This window comes from Diabrotica virgifera, chromosome 2, assembly GCF_917563875.1.
Source record: "Diabrotica virgifera virgifera chromosome 2, PGI_DIABVI_V3a".
Classification (NCBI taxonomy): domain Eukaryota; kingdom Metazoa; phylum Arthropoda; class Insecta; order Coleoptera; family Chrysomelidae; genus Diabrotica; species Diabrotica virgifera.
Genome location: NC_065444.1, coordinates 221426847 through 221442883, shown reverse-complemented (window position 1 = coordinate 221442883; position 16037 = coordinate 221426847). Strand labels below are relative to the sequence as shown.

At 32.3% G+C, this 16037-nt stretch overlaps 1 protein-coding gene across 1 annotated transcript in view; it reads left to right on the top strand.

Annotated features, from left to right (window-relative positions):
* Nucleotides 1-14473, top strand: part of LOC126880388 (guanine nucleotide exchange factor subunit Rich) — a 109419-nt gene extending 94946 nt beyond the window's left edge. Inside the window, exon 19 of the mRNA XM_050644223.1 lies at nucleotides 10665-14473. The gene's annotated coding sequence lies outside the window, so the exon portion shown is untranslated. The remainder of the gene's footprint in view (nucleotides 1-10664) is intronic.
* Nucleotides 14474-16037: the final 1564 nt, after the last annotated feature.

Here is a 16037-nt window from a genome sequence, read left to right as displayed (position 1 = left end):
TACAATGTACAATTCACGTCCCATCTGCTCAGCTCGGTTAAGTTGTATGGCTTTTCAGTATGGCTTGCAAATTGTAGAAGCCTCGGAGGTGTAACCAGAGAAGGTTCCCATTGTTTTCATTCTGGTGTAGTGTAGAATAGCATTATGTTGTTTTATATGCCATTAGAGGTCAAATCTTAGTCTTTTTGCTAGCAGTTGCCGCTAGGGCATCTATGCCATTTCGTTCGTTGCAATCCGGGACTGCACGCTGGGGTTTGTTTTGGTTGGATCAGAGAGAGCAGCATATGTGCCTTCTGATAAGAGACTAATAAGTTACGAAATCGGTAGAGGTGCTTGCTGCACTCTCTGATTGGACTGGTATACGGTTCGGCTGTATTTTCGTTTTGCAACGAAATTGAAAATGGTTATTCATTTTTTATTTACATTTACTCTGATTGGAGTACGAAGGGAACCATTCTCGTTGGAACTTTACAGCGCTGAGCAGATGGGACGTGAATTGTAAATTGTAGAATTCCCTCATCTTCCTTAGTCTCAGCATCCGTATGGCTTGCAAATTGTAGAAGGCTCGGAGGTGGAACTAGAGAAGGTTCCCATTGTTTTCATTCTGGTGGGATGTAGCATTATGTTGTTTTATATGCCATTATAGTGAAAACTTGGTCTTTTAATTATCAGAATTATTTATTAAAACAAGTTACCCAATTAAAATTTATTAAAAAGTATTAACTCTTCAAGTCTGTATTGTTTTTTCTACCTCATTTGATTTACTCAATAAATCATAATAAAAGAATTCTTCCAAATTTCTTTCATTGCATGACGGAACTATTTTATTTAAGGAATGTTTGAAGAATGCTAAAGCCTATTTTATTTTCCACTCTAATTATAATAACAGCGTATAAGGTGCCATTCCAAAGGTATATTTACGTGTGAAACGTCCGGAGAAAAAAATGCTCCAAGTTTACACTACGAATAATATTTCCACTTTTTTGGCTAATAAATGATCAATTAAGGACTCAGACAGGGTCGAGGCAATAAACTTTCTATTAAATTGTAACAGTAACTTTTATACAAGTGAATTATTAGTATTTTTCCAAAAAACGCAAAATTGAAAAATAATTTTTATTGAAAAAATAAACTTCTTTCAACCCTGTATTAAAATTAAACACTTTTCATTAGAATTTAGTTTTGTATCAAAATATTTATTGGGTAAATGTAAAGAGTAGTTCAAAATAGAAAACAAAAATATCAAATAGTTCCAGTTATCTAAACTTACCACATACTAAGTGATGTTAAAGTAATCATAGAATTTCTGAAATAAAGTAAAACCGTCGGGTAGGAAAAAGTAAATCATAGTCAAATATTTATTTCGTCAATTATTTTGTAGACATTTAGATTTTTTTATTTAACTTAAAGCATATTAATTGATAGTAATACATAATAAAATTTTATTTGTTAGTACAAAAAGATTAGTTTGTAAATTTGTACGTTTATTTTAAATATATTGGAATACAAAGCACATCCACATATATACACGAGTAACACACAACAAAATATTTCCTTTGGAATTATGCAAAAATTGTTTTTCAAAAATTGACAATTCGGATTGTCACTCACTCCGAATTGTGTACGATATTTCGGATTGGATGCTACATACTATTATCAGTTTGATTATGAAAAATCGGCAATTGCAGTTATTTGTTTTTGTTTTCATTGTTTGTTATTGTGAAAGACTCTGGAAACTTTTGAACCTTTGAGTGTTTTAATTCAACATTAAATAACACTGTTAGTAGTACAATAATGTAATGATCAAAATTTGTTTTTTTATGTAATTGTGTTTATTTACAATCTACATTATTAAAAGAGTATTAAGTAAATTTGTTCCATGATTTTGGGCATGAAGAAGAGACTTCCAATGATGTCTCATCTTATTCTATTTATGTTTAAGTTTTAAAATAGGTCCTGAGGCCAGGTTCTTTCTAGTCTCCTTGTGGCAGGGCCATTATGGAATAATTCCCTTACTAACTCATTGTCATGGTGAATGGTACGCTGATTTTGTGACTCCGTGGCTCGATGGATTTCTTCTCTGATGAAAGGTATATTTAAGTCTTCGTGAAGTGTTTGATTAGTTACGTACCATGGTGTATCCACTATTGATCTTAGAACTTTAGACTGAAATCGTTGGATGGTATTCAGTGATGTTGACTTTGCACAGCCCCAGAGATGTAGTCCTTAGTACCAAATAGGTTTGAGTATTGCTTTGTACAGAAGAATTTTGTTTTGGATGTTGAGTTTTGATCTGCGTCCAAGAAGCCAATACATTTGCCGGAATTCCAAGTCTAGTTGTCTTCTTTTGGTCTGGATATGTTTTTTCAAGTAAGACGTTGGTCAAGATGGAGGCCAAGGTGTTTAGCGTCTGTTACTGTTGGTATTCGTACATTTTCCATTCTTACAGGTGGGCATGTGTTGTGGCGGTTGGTTAACGTTACTTGAGGTGATTTTGTTTTGTTTACTTTTTTCGCCATTTTGTGTACCATTCACTGAGTATGTCCAGATGGTGTTGCAGGTCTTGTGAGGCTTGTATGTGATCTTCATTTACAGCTAGTATTGCTACGTCATCAGCAAAGGAAGCGATCGTAGTATTATGAGACTCTGGTATATCGGCTGTGTAGAGCGAGAACAGCAGCGGTCTGAGAACACTACCTTGCGGAACTCCGGAGTTAATAGGACAGAGGCTGGATTGTTGGTCTTTGAATTTTACTGAGAAATATCTATTTGCTAAGTAGGATTTGATTGCCAAAGCCAAGCAGACCTATGTGCCAAACTTTGTCAAACGCTTGTGAGATATCTAGGAATACAGCGTTGCAGTATTTCTTTTCTTCGAGAGTTTTTGATATTTCATTTACTATTCGATGGACTTGTTATGTAGTAGAGTGATTTTCCCGAAAACCAAACTGATGTTCTGGTAGTAATGTTAGGAATTCATGATCTGCGTATATTTTTTGTAGGAGCAATCTTTCAAAAACTTTGCTAACGATTGGGAGTAGGCTGATGGGTCGATAAGATGTTACTTCATTGGGCGCTTTGCCTGGCTTAAGGATCATTATGATTTCTGCAAATTTCCATATTTTTGGAAAGTATGATAAACTTAGCATGCGATTAAATATTACTGTTGGCATAATAATGGCCTTACGAGGAAGTTGTTTTAGTACTTGTGCCGAGATTAAGTCATAAGTTGGAGCCTTTCGTGAGTTGAGTTTGGTTATTTCTTTCTTGACTTCTATAGGAGTAAAACTTTTGATTGGAAGGGACATTGGACATGCTGCGCTAATTAGTTCTTCCAGTTCTTCATCAGGGTCTGGTGGCTCGGTTGAAAATTTGTGAAAATCAAAATTTGTGAAAATATATTTTAGGCGTGAAATCTAGTATTTATAATCGATCATTTGACGTGCTTGGAACCTGAATAAATAGTTTTTTTTCGTTTTCCATATGCAGAGATATAAATATTGTAAGAAAGTGTTAGCTTTCCCTGACGATTTAAACACGATAATTTTGTTCAATGTCGTTATTCAAAGTTGTTCAACATTTGATGAGTTATTAAAGATTCCTCTCGTTGAATTTGAATTTCAAGGGGTCCTTTGGCCTCATTCCATAAAAATCACATTTGACATACACGATGTTATCGAAGTTGAATCTGGAATAGCTTGGTCGTATTTGGTCGCGTGTATTTGTGTTTTTATATTGTGCGAGGTCTTATGTCATACCATGAATTGAACGGTCTCGGTTGAGCTGGAGGGTCCGCCCCCTTCTCGGACATTCTGTTACGTCGGATTTTGGTCTGTTGAAAGAATCCAATTTTTATCAGAGATTTCCACGTTTGATGTAAATTTAGACCGTCGTGCTTTGTATTCATGCCACCTTGGGCTTCGGCCTCTCTAAATATCCTTGTTTCTCTTGTCAATATAGTGTTGGTTTCCCGCTATTTCTTGACGTGTTTGTTGCTCAATTTTATGTTGTGTTGATGTTGATAGTGCTGATGTGGTTTGATGCTTTCTTATACAGAGCGTGTTCTTATCTACTAGTTCAGAGGATATTCGTCGGTTGGTCTGCCCTACGTATTATTGGTCACAAGTGCCACAGAATATGCTATAAACTCCTTGAGTTTTAAGAGCTATTTCGTTTTTGGCTTTTTTTATGTAAATTTGATTGTTCTTAGGGGCTTGTATGCAGTGGCGATGTCATGTTTGCGTAGAAGCCGTCCAATTCTGTCTGTGGTTTCTTTGATGTAGAAATCAGCTTTTGATATATCTATTGTGGTGGTTTTGTCTATCGGAGTAATATCATGGTATTCTGTATCTTTCGTGCTTATTTGTTGGTTACAGCCGTTTCGGTTTGAGATGCCATTTTTCTTTTTTAACTTTTCCTTCTTAATTGTATTCATCGCTTAGTTGTATGGATCTTGTTATAAGAGTGTTGGTAATTGCTTGTATTTGTGAAGGATGGTGGTGGCTGGTCCGATAAAATAGGTACAAACTTCTCTTTAGCGAGATTGTCAGCCATATAATGAATATCCGGTGAAACTTTACAGGTAGCCATTATTAAATAATTATTTTTTAATCAAGTATATTCAAATGGGAAATAAGCCACAATTTTACCTAAAAATAATTTTATTAACGTTTCGACGCCCAAGTCGAGTGTCGTTGTCAAAATACAAAATAATACTAAATAAACAAAATGTTGTTGCTTAGTAAAAAATTCTTCTAATAATTTATTTAATCTGACTCATTTATATCGGCAATTCAGACACGTATTATACATTTATTATATATTCTGAATTGCCGATATAAATGAGTCAGATTAAATAAATTATTAGAAGAATTTTTTACTAAGCAACAACATTTTGTTTATTTAGTATTATTTTGTATTTTGACAACGACACCCGACTTGGGCGTCGAAACGTTAATAAAATCATTTTTAGGTAAAATTGTGGCTTATTTCCCATTTGAATATACTTGATTATAAAAATGCCACAAGAAAATAGCTTCAGAACAAAATTATTTTTTATATTACATCTCGATTCTACTCTCTTCTTGCATTCAGCCTCTTCTGTAGAGGCATTGATTAATAAGTACAGAGGAATATTTATAATCAATGGTAGAGGTTGCTATCAATATGACCACTGTCGATACTGCTAGACGGAATAGTTCAACCGATGTTATTCCGAACGCTTATCATGTCCCACGCTTCTTCGATCAACTATCTTTCCTTGCAATATAAGCTGTAGGAACTGATGTCTTATGCCTCTAGAGATGTGGACAAGAAACTCAAATTTTATCTTCTTTATTGTAAATATAATTTTAAGTTCAATATTATTCAGTCTTTCCAGCACTGCCTGATTTGTGACTATCCGTCCAGGAGACTCTGAAAACGGGCTTGTGGATCCACATTTCAAATCCCTCTATCTTTTTAAGGAGTTTGTTATTTTAATACCTAACCATTCTAAGTATTAGAGAAACATACGGTTTATAGAAAGATCGGTGGTTAATACGTTTTGTATCTTCTTAAATTATGTTCTTTTAGTATTCTGCGTTTGATTTCCTGATGTAAATTCCTTTTTTCATTCACCTAACTCTATTCAGTTATATTTTTGTTTTTGCTGATGACTACCCGCTTGGTTTTTGTGTTAACATTCAAACCCTTTTCTCTACTATGGTCTCTTACCATTGAGAGAAGTATCTGTAAATCATATTTATCCGTTGCTAGCAAAACTGTGCCATCAGTACCTTTATCTTAAGTTGTAAATAACTACTCCGTTGTCATTATAATTATACCTTCTATTCTGTCTTCCACAACTTTTCCGAAGGTCTTTTCTACATATAAATTAAACAAAAACGGAGAAGACACATATGTCTGTCGAGCTCCTCTCTTAATAGGAACCTCTTCTGGCCTCTGACCTTTAATTATATTGTCAGCTGTGTGATTCCAGTACAAACCGACTGTTATCCGAATGTTCCGTCCTTCCAAACTGATGTCATTTAACATAGCAATTAACTTATCTTGTTTAACATTATCAAAAGCTTTCTTGCAATCGACAAAGCAGGTACGTGCATCATTATTTATATGTCAATATCTCTTTTTGAGAATCTGGATGCCAAATAACGCCTCTGTTATACCGAATTCACTCTTGAAACCAAACTGAAATTCGCCTTCAAATCACGTATCGTATGCCATTCTTTCCAGTCAAAAAATCTGTCACATGATTAGTAGTCCAGGGCAGATCTGTTTTGAGATGGACGTTGAGAGGTGACTTAAATTTTTTTGCAGAAATTGCTTGGAATTAACTCATATAATAATAATTGAGTTATCCTCCCACTCAAAAAGGTCCGGAACATTGTTTAAATAATCAAAATTTCAAAAAATGAAGGAAAAATTCGATTTTTTTCTTCGTTTTTTTATTATAACTTTAAAAGTATTCACTTCCGAGAAAAGTTGCTCAAAAATAAAAGTTGCGTAACTAAATTTCCTACAATATAAGATTGATTGAAAATTTTTAAAATTGTTACCCTTGTTGCAAAATAGCAATAAGTGCGAGAAAACCATAAAAAACAAGTATTCGCATTTTACGTTTTTCAACCATTTCTGCTAAACTTAGGACCTTCATATTTCACCCAGAAAAACTTTATGATATGATAAAACAATACTGTAAATTTAGTTAAGATCGGTTCAATAGATTTTGCAAAATAAATTTTGCAATCCAGCTTTCGCAAGAAAAATTCATTTTTTCAAATTGTTGCAGGATTGAAAATAAAGCAGATAGCAAGTTAATTTTTTTTACAAATAGAAGAGTACTGTACCTTTCATTTGCAATTTGCAAAAATTAAAATCGGTTAACTACCACGGCGTCAGGAATATTTTTAAATAAACATTAATTTTTGGTGCTACGCGCACGACAGCGTTGTTCGATTCACAAAACTTGATTTCCACCAAAATTTCTTCCAATCTTTATCTAATATATTATTTTCTTACTCTATATTTTGTTGTATGTTTATATTTTAGTTCCACAAAAATCAAACTAGTTTGATTATTGTTTGTGAAACATTGTGTAAACAATTGCATAATATGTTTAAAAATAAAACTTTTTATTTTCTAAGTTAAAATATATGAACAAAGAAAGTTTTTGCTAAAAAAAGTGTTATTTCAAAGGACAGAGTATGTGTTTTTATTTTGCAATAAACAAATTTATTTATTTATTTCGAAATGTACTAAAAATTAAAATTTATCTATCATTATCAAAGGTCATTGGAATGCCCAATCAGAGCGAACGTATTCGCTGTCCTGCGCGTAGCACCAAAAATTAATGTTCATTTAAAAAAAAAATCCTGACGCCGTGGTAGTTAACCGATTTTAATTTTGCAAATTGCAAATTAAAGGTACAGTATTCTTTTATATGTAAAAAAAAATTCAACTTGCTGTCTGCTTTATTTTCAGAGATGCAACATTTTGAAAAAATGAATTTTTTTTGCGAAAGCTGGATTGCAAAATTTATTTTGCAAAATCTATTAAACCGATCTTAATGAAATTTATAGTAATGTTTTATCATATCATAAAGTATTTCTGGGTAAAATATGAAGGTCCTAAGTGTAGCATAAATGGTTGAAAAAGGTAAAATGCGAATACTTGTTTTTTATGTTTTTTTCGAAATTATTGCTATTTTGCAACAAGGGTGACCATTTTTAAAATTTTCAGTTAATCCTATATTGTAGGAAATTTAATTACGCAACTTTTATGTAGGTGCAACTTTTCTCGAAAATGAATAGTTTTAAAGTTATAATAAAAAAATCCAATAAAAAAATCGAATTTTTCCTACATATTTTGACATTTTGATTATTTAAACAATGTTCCGGACCTTTTTGAGTGGGAGGATAACTCAAATATTATTATATGAGTTATTTTCAAGCAATCTCTGCAAATAAATATAAGTCACCTTTCAACATCCAAATGTACTAATATTTTTACAGATGCGCCCTGGTGTATAGGCTAGAAATAGGTGGATGTGGGTTTGTATAATGTATTTTATGAAACTTTGGAACAGATTAGTTAAATTACGGCCTACACAAAAGACATATTAGCACTTTTACAGATCGATTGTGGAATCATATAAAATATGAAATAAAAAGTGCAACGCTTTAAGTGTAATACATAATTTATTATCGGAATATATTCACATAGTATTTTTTATAATATGTATTATGCATTTATTGGAACCATTTTTGTGGACAAAAGGACGGAATGGGACGTTTCGATGCCGCCGGTTCATCGCCGGCCGTTTCGATGCCGCCGGTTCATCGCCAGTCCATTTCATCGCAGTCATATCTCGCATTTCCTAGAATTCCTAATTAATACTAAAAATAACTAATAATTGTAACTGTCGAAAATTCGGAAATATATCAGATAGCGATTAATTGACTGGCGATGAATCGGCCGGCATCGGCATCGAACTGGCGGCATCGAAACGGCGGCGATGAAACGTCCTAGACCCACAAAAGGAGCATGTAAGAGAAATCTTAAGTGAAATAGATTTTATTATTAGTTGCATTCATCTCGGTTTAATAGATATTTTAATTATTTTATCGAAGTGTAAACATTTATTAAATATAATTTTTTACGCAAAGTTAAAACACCCGTAAACAATAAAAGGCGTATTTCGATATTGGGAAAGGCCTATTTCGATATGGGGAATGTCGAAGAAGTGTAATTGCGTAAAATAATTCAAAGTTGGAAAATATGTACAATTAATTCTACATTTCTCAAATCTCTTAATTTTGCTAGTGGCCGGCTCATGAGAAAATAGAAAACAACCAATTAAGTCACTAACCAAAAAATATATATAATGCATGTAACTTAAAACATACCAACTATTTTCAATGGGAAATAAGTCACAATTTTACCAAAAAAAAAATTATTTTATTAACGTTTCGACGCCCAAGTCGGGTGTCGTTGTCAAAATACAAAATAATACTAGATTAAACAAAAATGTTGTTGCTAGCAAAAAATTCTTCTAATAATTTATTTAATCTGACTCATTTATATCGGCAATTCATGCATGTCATTTTAAAGTAGAAGACTTTAAAATGATATTGCCAATATTGATGAGTTGCGTTCCTGGGACGACTTTATTAAAATATAGTTCATTCGATTACATGAAATCAACCTCAACTCAAGAATATCCGCCACAAAAAATCATAGCATGTGATCTTTCTTTAAAAAGACAACCAAACGCAACCGTGGCAGTAAAATTCTCGCGCTAGAAATTCCATAGTAAATCGCGAGGGAAAACCAGGAAAAACCTCGTGATACTATCCCGACATCGTAAGTATTTGGGCTTACATTTAGTTTACTCTCAAAACTAATACCAAATTCTGGCTTTAATATAATATAATATGCTATTTTAAATTATAAATAATATTAATTATACATATTGTGAATGCGGACAATTTTATTTAGGTGAAACATCAAGACCATTAAACGTTAGAATAAGTGAGCATCAGTCTTATATTAAAAATAGAGAGTATGATAGATCTCAAATATGTCAACACGCATGGGATAATAAACATAGAGTTCAGTGGAGAGATTCAAGTATAGTCCTGAAAGAAACAGATAGTAAAAAGAGAAAAATCAAAGAAGCGGCTCTAATTATGCTAAATGAAAACAATTGTGTCGCAAATTCTTCGGTAGAATGCAGTAGGATGCGGTTACCCATACTGAAAGAGGAAGTCAATAGAAAGAAAATATCACGATTAGTAAGTCAATAACATATCGAGTTAGTACAAATTTTATATTTTAGTATTATTTATATAATATCTATGTATTATTAATATTATTTATAATTTAAAATAGCATATATTATATTAAAGTCAGAATTTGGTATTAGTTTTGAGAGTAAACTAAATGTAAGCCCAAATACTTACGATGTCGGATAGTATCACGAGGTTTTTTCCTGGTTTTCTCTCGTGATTTACTATGGAATCTCTAGCGCGAGAATTTTACTGCCACCGTTGCATTTGGTTGTCATTTTAAAGACAGATCACATGCTATGATTTTTTGTGGCGGATATTCTTGAGTTGAGGTTGATTTCATGTAATCGAATGAACTATCTTTTAATAAAGTCGTCCCAGGAACGCAACTCATCAATATTGGCAATATCATTTCAAAGTCTTCTACTTAAAAAATGTATAATACATGCCTGAATTGCCGATATAAATGAGTCAGATTAAATAAATTATTAGAAGAGTTTTTTGCTAAGCAACAACATTTTTGTTTAATCTAGTATTATTTTGTATTTTGACAACGACATCCGACCTGGGCGTCGAAACGTTAATAAAATCACTTTTTTGGTAAAATTGTGGCTTATTTCCCATTGAAAATAGTTGATTATAAAAATGCCACAAGAAAATAGCTTCAGAACAACATTAAAACATACCTTTTAAAACCTGTAAATTCTAATATTGATTAACACTGTTCGACCTTGTGCTACTCATTCCATGTGAACTACACCCCGGACATTGAAGAAAGCAATCCAAATTGCCTTGAATTTGGATTTGCTTATCATCTTTTTTTTACTTTCGGAAAGATTGGAATCTTCCACTGCATGGATTGCCTCTTGTTTTCAGGATCATATTGAACGGTCCATGTCAACGTCAAGACGTTTAATCGCCCAATACGAAGAATAGCTGAAGTGCAGATTCCTGGAAGGAGTAGGAGAGGAAGACCAAAGAAGACCTGGGGGGAGGCGATAAGGCAGGACATGTTGTTAAAGGGGATTAACATTGATATGACCCAAGATCAAATTGTGTATGGAGAAATGCAATTAGGGAAGCCAACCCCGCATAGGGGTTCAATGATGATGTTTCTTCACAAGTTATGACCATTGTCTGAGTCTCAGTTCTTTTCAATTCAGGATGACAGAACAAATGTCTACGATGCATTTTCTGTTCCGCCGTTAGGCTTGGCAAAAGGTTAGCACACACTTTCCTCGTGTTAAGTTCCCCATGAAAAATTTGTGTCAAAGTTTATTTATTAATGACCCGTGAGTAATGAACTATTACTCACTGGTAAAGTAATGGGCGATATTATCTATTCAAAAATAGTGAATAATGAGCATGTTATTAAACGGTCGTAGAAAAAATACATTACTCTTTTTGTTATTTTACGCATTTATGGATCAATATTTTAATTCACTCATATAATTTGAGTAGTCATATTGTATATTGGTTTACAAATACAATTATTGTATATTGGTAATTTTAACTTTGCAATCAGAAAGTGTATTGTGCAATTAACTACCACTTACTTAGAGTTACTTCAGCGTAACAAGTTAGCTACATATTTGATCTAATTGTACAGGATGGGCTATTAGTATATTGAATAATATTTTTAAACATATATTAACAGCATAAATTGTAACAATAACATTCGGTATTGTTAATTCGTGCATCTTTTAAAATGCAACAACAATTTCTTGGTAAAAAAAAAAGAATGTGTGTGTACTTTGTACGCACGTAAGAAGTTATACTTCTATTATTATGATTTCAACGAAATTAATATACTTAACAGGTTATTTGTATTTTATTTAAATATTAAACTAACTTTCTTTACCTCCCACTTTTAAAAAATTTTTATTAGAACGATACCAAAAATATAAAAAAAAAGAATATGAATCGTCCGGGATTTGAACCCGGGACCTCTTGATCTCCGGTCACACGCTCTACCACCGAGCTATATCCCTTTTGCTTTCACAGCTTATAAATATCTTATTCCCGAGGAAGACAAATCCAAAGACACAAAAATTATAATAAATAATACATTTACTAAGAACACTAATATATCCTTTTATATGATATAATATGACTTATTTGCGCTGACAGCGCTGATACGTACATATCTTGAAAGATTAGCAACGAAATACATACTGTCTGTGTGCGCATGCGCCCGGCATTATAAAATTTCACTCTCGATCGTAAAGAAGTATAACTTCAAAAATCTTAGTATGCAATAAATACTAATAGGCCAATCGTGCAAGTGTTTGTACAAGTGCAAGCAATATGTTGTAAAAAATATTATTACTTTTATAGTTACCTAAGCAATATGTTATTTTAATAATGGATATTAAACCTTTCTGTGATCTTATGCAAACAAATCAATTCTAAGAAAGTCCAAAAGTTTTGATAATAGAAAATCTCTCATATTTGATAGTCCGTTATCATTCAATTTTAAGATTCTGAAGAAAAATCGGGGCTTATTTCAATTTAGACCATTGTTTTTTAATTGTTATATTATGCGCGTCCACTCGATTTTTAAGCCGCCTCAGCGCACCACACTATATGGTGCTTCTCTGTCGCACTTATGCATATTATACGTACTTACGCGAAAAATTTTGTAATTATACAACTTTGGGCGTAATAATAAATACTAGGTTGATTTTTTACAACAGTTATAAACAATTGACGATTTTGCCCCATTTTGCACTTTTCGAAACAACAAATTAATTTTATAACTTTTAAGTAAACGCTATTTTAAAGCTTTACGTGGCGCTACTTCTGTGACGACCTAAAGAGCGTCACGGAAGACGGAAGTAATGCCACGACACGGCTTCACTGAATTAGCGTCTCGACACGAACGAAGTGAGTTTATACTCTTTAGAGAATAGTACATTATTCGCGCTTGCGTGCACATTTTATATATTTGTTCATGTTGAATAAGTTATTAAAACCTACACTCCTTAGTAACTTATTTATTGTCTTGTTATGAGACAAGAGACAAACATGTTATGTTGCAACACAGAGAATAAATAATTTTTAAAAATATAAAACTTCTTATTGTAAAATAATATCATGTATATTTGACACATTTTAAAGTAAAATCTATAATATCTAGGACGGACTATCAATAGAGAATGTTTTACCTTCTTGGAGACATTTATGTATTACACACCTTACAAATTTTTATGATTTTCAGTTTTTAAACAGAACCTATTTAACTTCCACAAATATGTAACAGGAAAATAATGCGCTTGTTTTTTGGTTATAGTTTAAAAACTGAATTTAAAGAGGTTACTATTTTTACATATTCTTAACATAAAATGATAATTAAAGTATTATTGTCCAAAAATGAACTATGTATAATAAAAGTGTTTATAATTTTATTTTTAATGGTTAAATGTAAATGGTTAAACTTTCTCTTTTTCATAGGTTGTTGGCGTTATACCTGCTGTATCTTAACTGAAATTATATATTGATCTCTTTTTCATCTTATTTTGCAGTTTGGTTTATTTTCTTTCATTTTTTAAGTGCATCTCAGTCCATCTTATTCTTCTTCTTAAGGTGCATTTCTTCTTGGCGTCCGTCGTACATTGTCTTGTCAGGTAACATGTTAGATAGTCAGGATTAAATTATTCTGTTTTTAGCAGCATTCAGAACCATTTTATAACTACAAGTAGGAAAAATGAAAGAATACCCATGAACGAACATATAAAACACGAGGTATTTTCCTGTCACCGTATCACACAAAAAATTGGGCAGCGCAAGTACATGTAATAATTATTGTTACATGTACTTGCACTGGACAATTTTCTTTGTGACACGGTGACAGGAAAATACAGCGTGTTTTATAGGTTCGTTCATGGGTATTCTTTCATTTTTCCGACTGTATGTATTCCTGTCCATTGGCGAATATTACGCAGTCATGACATATTTTTACGCCTTGGACATCTCTTACCCTCTATCTTTCCTTCGAGTACCAATTGCTGAAAAGTGTATAATATATATGCCTTAAGTATGCAGTATTATTTAAACGTAACACTTAAGCATCTTGTATCTCGGGTTGAAATCCAACTTGCGATCAGTCAAAGATTTACGAAGCCTCAAAAAAGCATTTCTGGCTTGTTCTACTCTGCTCTTTATTTCAGTGTCAGGGTCCCAACCCTCGTTCAGCAGACAGCCCAAGTGTTTAAACTGCCTAACTTGTTCGATTTCTTCTCCAGCGACATTATCTTTGCGTTTGGGTAATTATTTCTACCTATAATAATTGTTTTTGTTTTCATGATATTTGTTTTGAAACCCAGAGCTGCATGTCCATTTTATGATACATATTATTAAATAATTCTTCATTACCATTCTCGTAAATTGTGATTTATTGTCGCTGGTGCCTACATCGTCAGTGTTAGATATATTATCTAAATTAAAAAACAAATGTTATTAATACATAGTTCATTTCCGATACAAAATACTTAACTATCTTATTATTTTTAAAGAGCTCTTATAAATTGTTATCTTTAGTAAAAATCATATTATTATTAGAAGAATCACTGAATCGACTAAGTAATAATATATAAATTGGTAATGTTAACATTTTTATACTGTTTGTTGACTAATTTTTATCAAATACTCTTCAATCTTTGTATATATTTTATTTATTTATATGTTCTATAATAATAATTGTAATATAAAATAAAAAGAAACTTTTTTATGTTATTGACAATTAAAATAATTATTATTTCTGTAGCTTCCGTATAAATATTCCGTAAAAAGAATTTCCATAGCTGAAAATAATATTAATGGGGATATTTACCGTAGATTAGGAAGAAAAGATGGGGATGAATTGGTAGGAAAATACGAATAAGATACCACGAACAACAATGGTGGAAGATTCATAGATTTATGCAACTAAAATCAACTCAGAATCTTAGAATGGACGCTTCCCACATGAATTGATACACAGCTTATACGTAGTTTCGAGAAACAAAGAACATAAAATCAATAATCGATTAGATTGTAAGACAATAAAAAAACCCAACTAAGAATAATAGTCCGATCAAAAAACACAAAACTTTACGAAAACCTAAAAAAAAATAAAGGAAGAATGAAAATTTGCGAATACGTAGATGAAAGTATCTATTATTATACAGGGTGTTTGGTAAAGAATGGGCCATAGGTTAACCTTGATTCCTGAGCTTAAAATAGGTCGATTTAAGCTAACTTACCTTAGTACAAAAGTTGATAATAACCGAAATACAGGGTGTCAAAGTTAAACTTTTATTTTATTTATTTTTGAATATTTCTTGACAGGCATGGGACAACAACACGAAATTTGGTAAGTGGTGCTGGTGCTGTACACCCTACTAAATTATGTTAAACAAACGTTTCTGGCTACTACCAGAGGCGTACGACGGGGGAACGTGAATGGTTGACCCCAAATTTTACGCCACTGACGGAATTGCTATTTTAGTGCAATTTTTTGATTCTCTAATACTTTCTATGTAAATAACATACTCTTTATTCGTAACGATAAGGTCATTAGTTTTCAAGATATTTGAAGCTAAAAACGAAGGAGCATAATACGTTAATCAAAATAAGTGTGCCTTTTCATTTTTAACTTCAAATATCTCGAAAACTAATGACTTTATCGTTACGAATGAAGAGTATATTATTTGCATAGAAAGTATTGTAAAATCTAAAAATTATGCTAAAATAGCAGTTTCATCAGTGGCGTGGAATTTGGGAAGGGTCAACCATTCACTTTCCCGTGTCGTACGCCTCTGGGAGTACCCAGAAACGATTATTTACCATAATTTAGTAGGGTGTACAGTGCCTACACTTTCTGTAAAGTATCATACTGATATGTAAAATTATTTTAAAGTATTCTTTTTTTTTAATAATCTATTCTTTATTTAAAACTTAAGAACTATGTGTGCCCGGTACTATAAAACTGTTTGACATATCCTTATGATACTTGGCAGAAAGTGTAGGTACTGTACACCCTACTAAATTATGTTAAATAGTAGTTTCTGGTTAATACCAGAGGCGTACGACAGGGGAAAGTGAATGGTAAACCCTTCCCAAATTCTACGCCACTGATGAAACTACTATTTTAGCATAATTTTTAGAATCCCAATACTTTCTATGGAAATAATATACTCTTCATTCGTAACGATAAAGTCATTAGTTTCCGAGATATTTGAGGTTAAAAATGAAAAGGCACACTTATTT